General features: G+C 36.7%; 1 protein-coding gene across 1 annotated transcript in view; it reads right to left on the bottom strand.

Annotated features, from left to right (window-relative positions):
* Positions 1-7,664: 7,664 nt before the first annotated feature.
* LOC103265271 overlaps positions 7,665-9,716 on the bottom strand; it is a 155,513-nt gene continuing 153,461 nt past the window's right edge. The window contains exon 5 of the mRNA XM_008062972.2: positions 7,665-7,792. The gene's annotated coding sequence lies outside the window, so the exon portion shown is untranslated. The remainder of the gene's footprint in view (positions 7,793-9,716) is intronic.

Here is a 9,716-nt window from a genome sequence, read left to right as displayed (position 1 = left end):
AATCCAGTTGACTTCCGTTCATTAATTTTTATAGGAGATTAAGATAAAAAGCTAAAATAAGACACGCAGACACTTCACGGAGTCTATGATTAAAAGACAGAAGCTAATGAGACAGATGGGCTGATGCATAAAGGGAACTTCTGCGCCCACACTTGATGAGATTTACTGTGCTTCACCGTCTTCATCTCAAGTCTCTATCGTTTAGCATCCTACTTATGTTACCCTTGTTCCCAGCCCACAAACACCCCCTTTTTCTCTGCCCAAACGTCCCTAAATTAGGATTATTAAATGAAACAAGATAGCATTCTTTTTCTTTAATCTGTTATTCAAGGGTCACTCGGAGGCAATATTTACTATAAGATTACGCGGTTTATAGCACAATAGATAGTGGACAAATTCACTTCACCCCTCCACTTGCCACTGAAATATAGCCAGATTATTTTTAGAAAAAAAATCTATAAACATAGAAGAATTTCTGCACCAGAAAAATGAGGTGTGGGAAAAAGTAATTTGTATGCATTTAAAAATTTTTATACTATATATTTTTGTTATGTCATTGGTCCTTTAAGTTATTCCCACATGATTATAGTTTATTCCATACTCTAAGCATATATAGGGGGCTCTACAACTTACAAAATATTTTTCAATACATTGTCTCACTTGATCATCACAACATCCCTGTGAGATAGATATTACAAATTTTTCTATTTTATAGAGCTAGAAAAAATAACTCTCAGATTTTAATTGATTTCCCTAAGGTCACTAAGCTAGTAAGTTGCAGAACTGAGAAATTCAAACCTGAATTTCTGATACTGAATCTCATTTTTCCCACTATGTGAATTTTATTTAATTTATCTTCAATTTACTTTTGGTCCATTTTATAATAGTAAACTATATAAACTCTGCTCATAACCTAAAGATTTTATGTGCTTCTAAGTGAATCTAACTCTTTAATCTCCAAATTTCTTTGAAAGTTCATCTTGCTAAAATGCCCAGGTTGCTTTATCATCTGCTTTCTTTATTCCCTGGAATCTCCCTTTTGAAAGATACAATGTCCTATTATCTGATGATCTGATTATTTCTAACAGGCAACTTGGCGAGACCTCATCTCTACAATAAATCAAAAAATTAGCCAGGCGTGGTAGCGTGCATCTTTAGTTCCGGCTACTTGGAAGGCTGAGGCGGAAGGATCGCTGGAGCCCAGTAGGTCAATGCTGGGGTGGCTGTGAGTGTGCCACTGCACTACAGCCTGGGCAACAGAGTGAGACTCCAACTCAAAAAAAAAAGAGATTATTTATGTACCAATACAGCCTGATAAATAGACTACGGGAAAAGAAAAAAATTACAGATGATAACTCAATGGGACATCAGGCAAGGTCCCTTTGGGGTGAGTGTAGGGAATTCTTGACTGTGGACACTGTATTTAAGCGGCGACACAGGTTAGAGCTTTTAGGGTTGAAGTCCACACTGTCTAAACAGTAGAGAGAGTCAGGCTTCGGGGCAGATCATCCTCCTTGCTTGTTGTCCAACTTCACTTTCCCTGAGGTTTTAATTGGATTATTTTGGAATCTGCTATTTCTGTCTCACTTCTTCTCCCCAAACTGTCATATAAGTACTGCAGCTCAACTACTTCACAGCTGCCAAATTTCACTCCAGAGATGGCTGTATTTCAGTGGCAAGTGAAGTGATGATCCCTCTGTGCCATCGAATACTCGTTTAAGGGGTTAAGCATCTGGAAGGGGATTGCCTCTGTGCATGAAAGGAGCATTTTTGTTTCGTTTTATTTTGTTTTATCATCATCTCTGGAGGAGCAGATCATTAGCTCCACCTGAGCATGAAGGAGGACACAACCCAAGCAACACTCAATGCATTTGTCAAAATGCACAGGGAAAATATAAACAGTGATTGCTTTTCATAGGTTCTTTTTCACAGAAACTTTAAAGTTTTAAAACATCAATGATATAAGATGGTGATCATTTTTAGAAGAGGAAGAAGGCTCAGAGAGCAAACTACTTAGGTTACAGATGGGGAACTTGGAGGCACAGGATCACCAAGCACCTTATTCAAAGTCTTCCTGGTTTCCAAGTCCATGGGCATTCCCCTTGAAATTGGGTTTGTCCAAAGACACAGAGAATCACATCTCTGATAGTTAGGCCAAACACAGCCCTTGCTTCTAAAATACATGGTAGCAGCACTGAATTTCTTATTTTATTTGGTTATATTTATTTGTTTAGATACTGAAGAAAATCTCCACCAGAAAAAAATAGAGTATTAAGTAGAGGGAGAAAAGGACAGAGTAGGTGTAGCAGTAGCAGATGTTTATTGAGCATCAACCATGTTCCAGGTCAGGCAATGTTCTCAGGGTTTATATGTATATAATTCTCACAGTGACCTGTGCCCCCATTTTAAGAAAAAGAAAAATGAGAGACAGAGAGAAAATAGGAGGGAAAGAACATAACTACTGAGTCATAGAAACTACCTTCCCAAATTTTACTAAAACATTTAGTGAAATCTTAATAAATACTGGTGATATATTTCTCATTTATGCTGAAGAGATGATTCTTCTCAATACTAGTTGGCATATGTTTATTTCTTGCTAATTAAAAAGGTATGTTACTCCCAAGATGTTCTATATATTATTTCCAAATCTTAAGATGGTCATTTCAACAATTGATGAGTAAATGACTCACTATCTGAACACTGATGAAATGAAAGGCACTAGTGATATTCAGATAGCAGGTCCTGAGTTAGGGAAAAAGGGCTCTACTAATCTTCATTATCTCTTTCACTTCTAAATACTGTAACATCAAAAGCTATAATATCTAACGTTTTGCAATTGAGAAAACATATTTAAATGCTTAATTTCATTCGATAAACTCTAAGAGAAAAAATAGTAATTTGAAAAGTACCACAGAAATATGGTCATTTTGCAAAGTTGTCTCAAAGTTGTATTTCTACCTCTACTCATTGCTCACACTTTGAATAGTACACTCTGCTAACACTAAAAGTGGCATGAGTGTTCTGGGTAGAGGAAATTTTGGTAGCATTCTGCTTTCGAGAGCCAACATGGAAAAAAAAATGGTAGGCTTTGATATCAACCATTTTCTAATGAGTTCTACTCTGTCAGATGACAAAGTATTCCACTTTATTTTATGAAAGTTATTACAATTGTATGAATGTTTCAACACTAACATCAGAAATCATATTATTTATCAAAATTTCAGAGAATAAAATGCTTCATACAGAAGCCTGGTAAACTATTTTTTAAAGTCTTCAAAATAGTCTTAAAAGCTACATATAGAACACAGTGTACTCTTGTGTATTTGACCCTACATTTTTCATTTTTGTCTCAAAATAATGCCTTCCCCCCACACTGGCTATGAGTTATGGAGGGTACCTTCAGACTGAAGAAAACGTGATGGAAAAGGGAAGAGTATATTTATGCTGAAAAGATAAATTTTGGGGAGATCTCTACTTTTAATACTTAATGGGTATCAATAGAGTTTTCTTAACTATAGAAGTGTACATTACAAATCCCTGAACCCTATGTTCCAGATTGCACAGTATATGTTGGGTGGATGGGGTAGTGGAATGAACAACTAAACTGGGCTTGTCAAAGAAAGGAAAAACATCTGAGTAGAGTACATGATAGACGTTTGAGCCCCAGAAGACAGCAGTTGACCAGGGAGGGATAACAGAGAGAAAAATGGTCCATCAAAGATAATAAATTCAAGGCCAAAAATGTAGTGTTTGCTAAACACTTGTTGGTGATCAAAAAGAGATAAAAGAAATACCTGCATGGATCCTGTTAAATAAAAGCACCCAGGCATGGGGGGAGGAAAGTAAAAAGAACCACAATCCCACAAACAATGCTGAGTGGAAAGGTACCAAATACTAAAAAGGTCAAAATGTGACAGAGCGATTATTTCGATCTGGAACCTAAAATATGTTTAAAGAGAACTAAATAATGTTAATTATGCAGGTGCATAAAAGGTATAATTAATTATACAATTAATTTCATTCTCTAAGGTGAATTATGGCAGATAAAGTAAGAAAAGGGATAGAGTTAAGGTAAATGTGTTCTGGCAAAGCAATCACCTCAATTATTCCTTTGGGTGGCTGTTAAAAAGATATACATATATGTATATATATCTCACAGTAAAGACAGGGTGACATCCACTCTTCTGTCTAACATATTTATATAGTCATAGAAAATAAAGATTCATTTCACAATTTCTTATGGATGTGGATTATTAACAAGATGCATTATTTAGATTACCTAAATTGAGAGATTTATAGCTGCATGACTTTCACTAGCCTTAGTGACTGTGCACTAAAGAGGAGTCTGACAGCAGGCTTCACTCCTTCATTCTTCATTGCCCAATCTAGTCCTGCTGTCAACAATCACAACCTGCCACTCCCTGACTGTTCTCTGCTTCTTTCTGCTGTATGCTTTCCAGATCAACACGTCTTTCTCCATTGGCTTCCCCAGTTTCTCATTTCAGACGTACTCCATCCCTCCTTTTAGAGTGGCCCAGTTCAGCTCCCCTGTTCACCCAAACCAGTTATGATATTGTGGATTGCGTACTGAGGATTGCAGACTCCATTAAGCCAGGTGTGATGTCTATCTTGTTGTTCTCCTTGGCTCTTATAACTAGTTCTATACCAGAACATAGTTACCCCGAAAAAAGCATTTGTCAAATGAGTAAATGAGTGATGAAGGACTGTATGAAATCAAAATGTAAAGATAATGTCTCAGTTTCAAGAGCTATGCTTTAATTCTATACTGGCAAAATCCTAAGATGTCCCCCAAAACCCCTAGGGGACTCTGTGAACTGAGTTTTCAACAGTGATTTGACCTAGTCTTGCAGATATGTCTTCTACATGATAAAGGTTTAGGCAACCATGTGTAATGTATGGAGACAACCAAAAACTGCTGGACTACAGATTCAAGACCACAATACATATGGTTAAATATTCCCCACTCTCCTGCTCCTTAGAGAAATATACTATGGTAAGCCCTTGATAATAATCAACAGGTCTGCATTTCTGCACACCAGCCAGCAATCCACAGCAAGAGAATCGCTTCTTCCTCTCTGTTTGAGTCTCTATTGATTCTGTAGTTTGGGAGGGAGCTAAGTGCTATCCAAATACCAAATGTTCCATATGGTAGTGTTATTACCACTCTCACTACCACTACGTGTGGCCTTCTACCTCCACTCATGAGGTGCCTCATCAGAGTTTGGCAAAATATTGTGAACTCTTTTCCTGACCTATATTTGCTGACACGTTTCTTGTCCTCTCCCTCTTTAATTTTGTTGAAATAACGTACATGAGTGTGTAAATACAAGTTTTATTTTCTTATTCATCCTCATAATCACTTAGAGGAGAATAACTTATGACCCATTAAAGAGGTATTCTTAAGCTAAAATGTCTTAATTAGGAATTCAGATGTTCCTCTTTTGCTGAGAAATACCGAGCTGTTCAAATTAGACCAGAAATTAGGGCCAAAACAAATGCAGCATCTACATACACAGGCTAGTGGCAGGGTAACCAGTGAAAGGCAGTGACTAAAGCCATGCAAGTCGCCCTATGCTTGTCTCCTTAATGCCAAATAATTCTTTGGACCCTTTTCCTCTTACTTGTCAACCTTATGTTGCAGTCAAAAGCTTGAAAGACTCACAACCCTCTCGTTTTCCCTTCTGTGCTTCTGTAGGATAAAGCATACGTTTCCTAAGAGCTGGTGGTCTCTTATTCTACCTTTTCTTTCATTTATTTAGTGAAATGAAGCTTATTTAGTAATGATGGAAAGAGATGAGCCAAGTAGGGCAGCTCACATATGGTGCCAGACGGTTAGAAACTCTCTCTGTGCGGCTCACAAGAGGCCAGGAAGCTTGCCTGGCCCAAGGCACTTGCTGTACCATGGGAATGAAGCAGCCCCAGGTGGGAAGGAGGTTCTGCTCTCATACAGTGGCTGCTCCAAGGGTGCCCCTAGCCAGACAAAACAGGCAGCGATGATTTCAAAGCTCTGTGGAACATGGGTCTCTGACTTGAAGACTTCAATCAGGCAGTCCCTCCAGGATTGGGATTACTCCATTGATGCAAATTACAGCCATTCAGAAATACATTAAACTTTTTTAGATATCAGAGGAGGACGAAAAGGAGGAAGAAGAGAAAAAATAATTTTGCAAGACTGGAACTAGACTATGGTTCATGCCAATCATTACATTTGTTTACTTCCATTATGATCATTTTCTCATGCCATTAACTATTTGCTTAAAATGGGAGTTTTAACAATTTTAAACATTTTACATATATTTATTTGCAACACCCTGTGAGATGGGTACTATTATTATCTACGTTTTACAAATGCAGACATCAAGATGTAGATTTGCCCAATGTCACACCTCGAGGAAGCAGAACTGGAAACTGAGCCCAGACAGCCTGAAGCTTGCAGCCTTTCTACTGTGATCTACAGTTTCTACATCATATGGCGCTACCATAGTTATATTTAATCATGTTCCCAATATTGGACATACATGTACATACATATTTTTAAACTCATGAGCAGTATAACTTCAGATACAAGTGTAATGAAGGTTTTTTATGAAATACTTTTAAAATTCTTTTTAAGAAGTGTAAAACTATGTTCTTCACTGGAAAATTATTACTATCCAGAGATTTCATAGTTGTCTAGAAATACTTGGCCAAAAAGGAAGAATTTAAAATTCGATACTTCTACTCCTTCTTGATTTAATATTATTCCTCAGATGTCAAAATCTATGTCAAGTATGCTATGGTCTACAGTAGATTGTAAATCAAAACAGTATGATTTACAAATAAATGACCCCTCTCAAAAAACAAAACAAAATAAAACACGGCAACACCATTTTGCATAATAAATTGGCAAAACTCTTTTTGTTTTTAAAATTCCTGCATTGGAAAGTTGTATAGAAGTAGATATTCTCATAAATTGCCTCTGGATATATAAACCAGTATGACTTGATTAGAAAGTAATTTGGCAACAAGTTATCAAAAGTCTCAATACTTGAAAATTCTTAAGTGTAAGAGTTTACTGTTAAGAAATTATCCTAAAGAAACCATTAATAATGAGAATTATAACAGTCTTTTTGGTATCATAAAAGCATAACAAATCAGAAATGACTAACTGTCCAACTAGAGGGAGTCAACTAAATACATTTTAGGATATATGTTCAATGGTATACTATACTATATAATCATTAAAAATTATGTTGTACAAAAATATCTATTTCTATGAAAGATGATTATTATTAGACTCTGGTTGAAGGGAACAAAAGGTTAGATAAGAGTATATGTTGTATTGTTCTCCACTACTACTTGTCTCTCTAGCTGAATTTATGAACACTGCCTTCAGAATTATTCCTTTCTTATCAATGCCTTGTTATCTATCCTGATCAATGACATCAACATAAGAAGCCCCCCCCCAAAAGCAAGGATTCCATTTTTATAAAAGAGGCAGGAAGAATAATAGATGGAGAATATGTGAATATATAGATAAGTTTTATGTTGTGCATGCATGTGTGTGTGGAAGAAGAATACATATATATATACCCCACCACCATCTTGGAAACTTTACAACTAAATGATAATTTTTTTTGGTAAAAGATTTTGTAGATATTTACCTGTACCATGTGCTTTTATCACAACAGAAAACCATAAGTTGTCAATTCCTTCCAGAGGATCTTTTCACAAAGATGTTGCTTGAGTAGAAAGGGTGGCAGTAGAGAATCTCAGTGTATGATGCCTAGACCTGTAATAATAAAAACAATATTCCCATGACATTAGGCAGCTTCTGTGGCCTTCATTCACATGAGCTAAAGTCACAGAAGAGAAACATCATACTGCATAATCTCTCTCTCTTTCTCTCTCTCTCTCTCTCTCACACACACACACACACACACACACACACACACACACACAGTTCTTAAGTCAGAATATCAAAAACTCAGAAGCAAAGACAAAGCAGCAGGTCTAGGGATAAGGGGATTCTGGTCAGGAGTTGCTTCCCACCTCATCTCCTGATCTTAAGGACATCAATATGGTCCTGTTTCTCCCCCTTCTTCTCTGCTTAATGATTCCAAGATTTCAGAGACATAAAAAGTAGTTCGTGTTTTTCAGCAAATGTCAGGAACACTGCTGAATTTGATGTTCTCTAAGATTCCTTCTAGCCACAAAGTTATGCAAATTCTGTACACGTATTTACCATTTCAGTCTGACTTTCCCTTTCAAAACTGTACATGCCCTTCTGCTGATGATTAAGGTAAGCCTTGATATCAATGATAGTCAAAGTCATCACTAACACTGATTGAACATTTACTATGTTCCTGGCAAGGTGCTATGTGCTTTACATATACTACCTCCACTCCACTGCACCCTGTGAGGTGGCTAATAATCATTATTACCTCTGTATTATTGGCAAGAAACATGAGAGTACATACAGTTAGCAAATGCTGAAGTCAGAATTTATATCTATAGCCCACAGAAGTCATGCTCATAATCCCAGTACTATATCATTGCTCCAAAATTGATCTTTCTATCAACACTTCTGCACTTATTGTAAAAAGTTATATATCAAATCAACATCACTTTATTTTCCCTAGCGTTTTCCCTAGAAACATCACCTAAGTCTTAATATTACTAACTCTTTTGGGATTTGACTATTCTTTGATTTTAATTCTCAAGCTCAACTGAAACCAACATGTTCATATTTCAATTGAATATAAATGGATAGTTATTTCAGTAAATTAAAAATGCCAGATAATCCCAAATCCATATGCCAAAACTAAGTAAAAACCTAAAATCCATGTCCTTTATAAATGGTTAAATTTCACTGGAAAGAAGGCACATAAGAAAATCAAAAGCCTTGTGTGAATCCCTAAACAAAGATATGGATATAGAGAAATTTCTATATATAAGATAGGCATGATTAAAAAAAAACTTAGACATGTTTATTTACTTACAAATTGTACATACTATAGGTCTCAGAATCACTGCAACATAAAATAAATATGAGCATACTAAGACATCAGCAAAATTACTTATGAGTTCCATAACAACTCCTCTTTCATATATGTGTTCATATATGTGCTGCTGACTAAGGTAAGTCCTGTTATCAGTGATAGTCAAAGTGATCACTAACACTGATTGAACATTTACTATGTTCCTGGCCTGTGCTATGTGCTTTACACATCCACAGTACATATATATGTGGGAATTTATTTGTGCTACTCTGGTTACGACTCTGCCTTTGCACGTGATAATCCTTTTGCCATCTAGGAAATGCCTACTCATTTTCAAGGCCAACCTCAAGCTTCAAGCTTCAATTCCTTTGTGATATCTTGCCGATCCCTCCCCCAGTGCTGGAAAGCAAAGTCTGACCTCTCCTGTGTTTCCTAGCTCAGCAATGGCACCAGCATCATCCTAACATCATCCTCTCTTAAATTTTGCCCCATTGTTATATTTCAACTTCCTCTACTTCTCTCCTACACCGCCAGATGGTATACCATCTGTACCATTACACTGACCTCCCAACTGGTCTCCCTGTGCCCATCCCACCATCCTACTGACCATCCTCAGCTCTTGCCTAAACCATTTCAGTGGCTTTCCACTGAGCATAGATTCTTTTTTTTTTTTTTGAGTTGGAGTCTCACTCTGTCGCCCAGACTGGAGTGCAG

The sequence above is a fragment of the Carlito syrichta genome, unplaced genomic scaffold, assembly GCF_000164805.1.
Source record: "Carlito syrichta isolate Samal-C Ts95f unplaced genomic scaffold, Tarsius_syrichta-2.0.1 Scaffold306243, whole genome shotgun sequence".
Taxonomy (NCBI): domain Eukaryota; kingdom Metazoa; phylum Chordata; class Mammalia; order Primates; family Tarsiidae; genus Carlito; species Carlito syrichta.
This window is presented reverse-complemented; position numbering and strand designations above follow the sequence as displayed.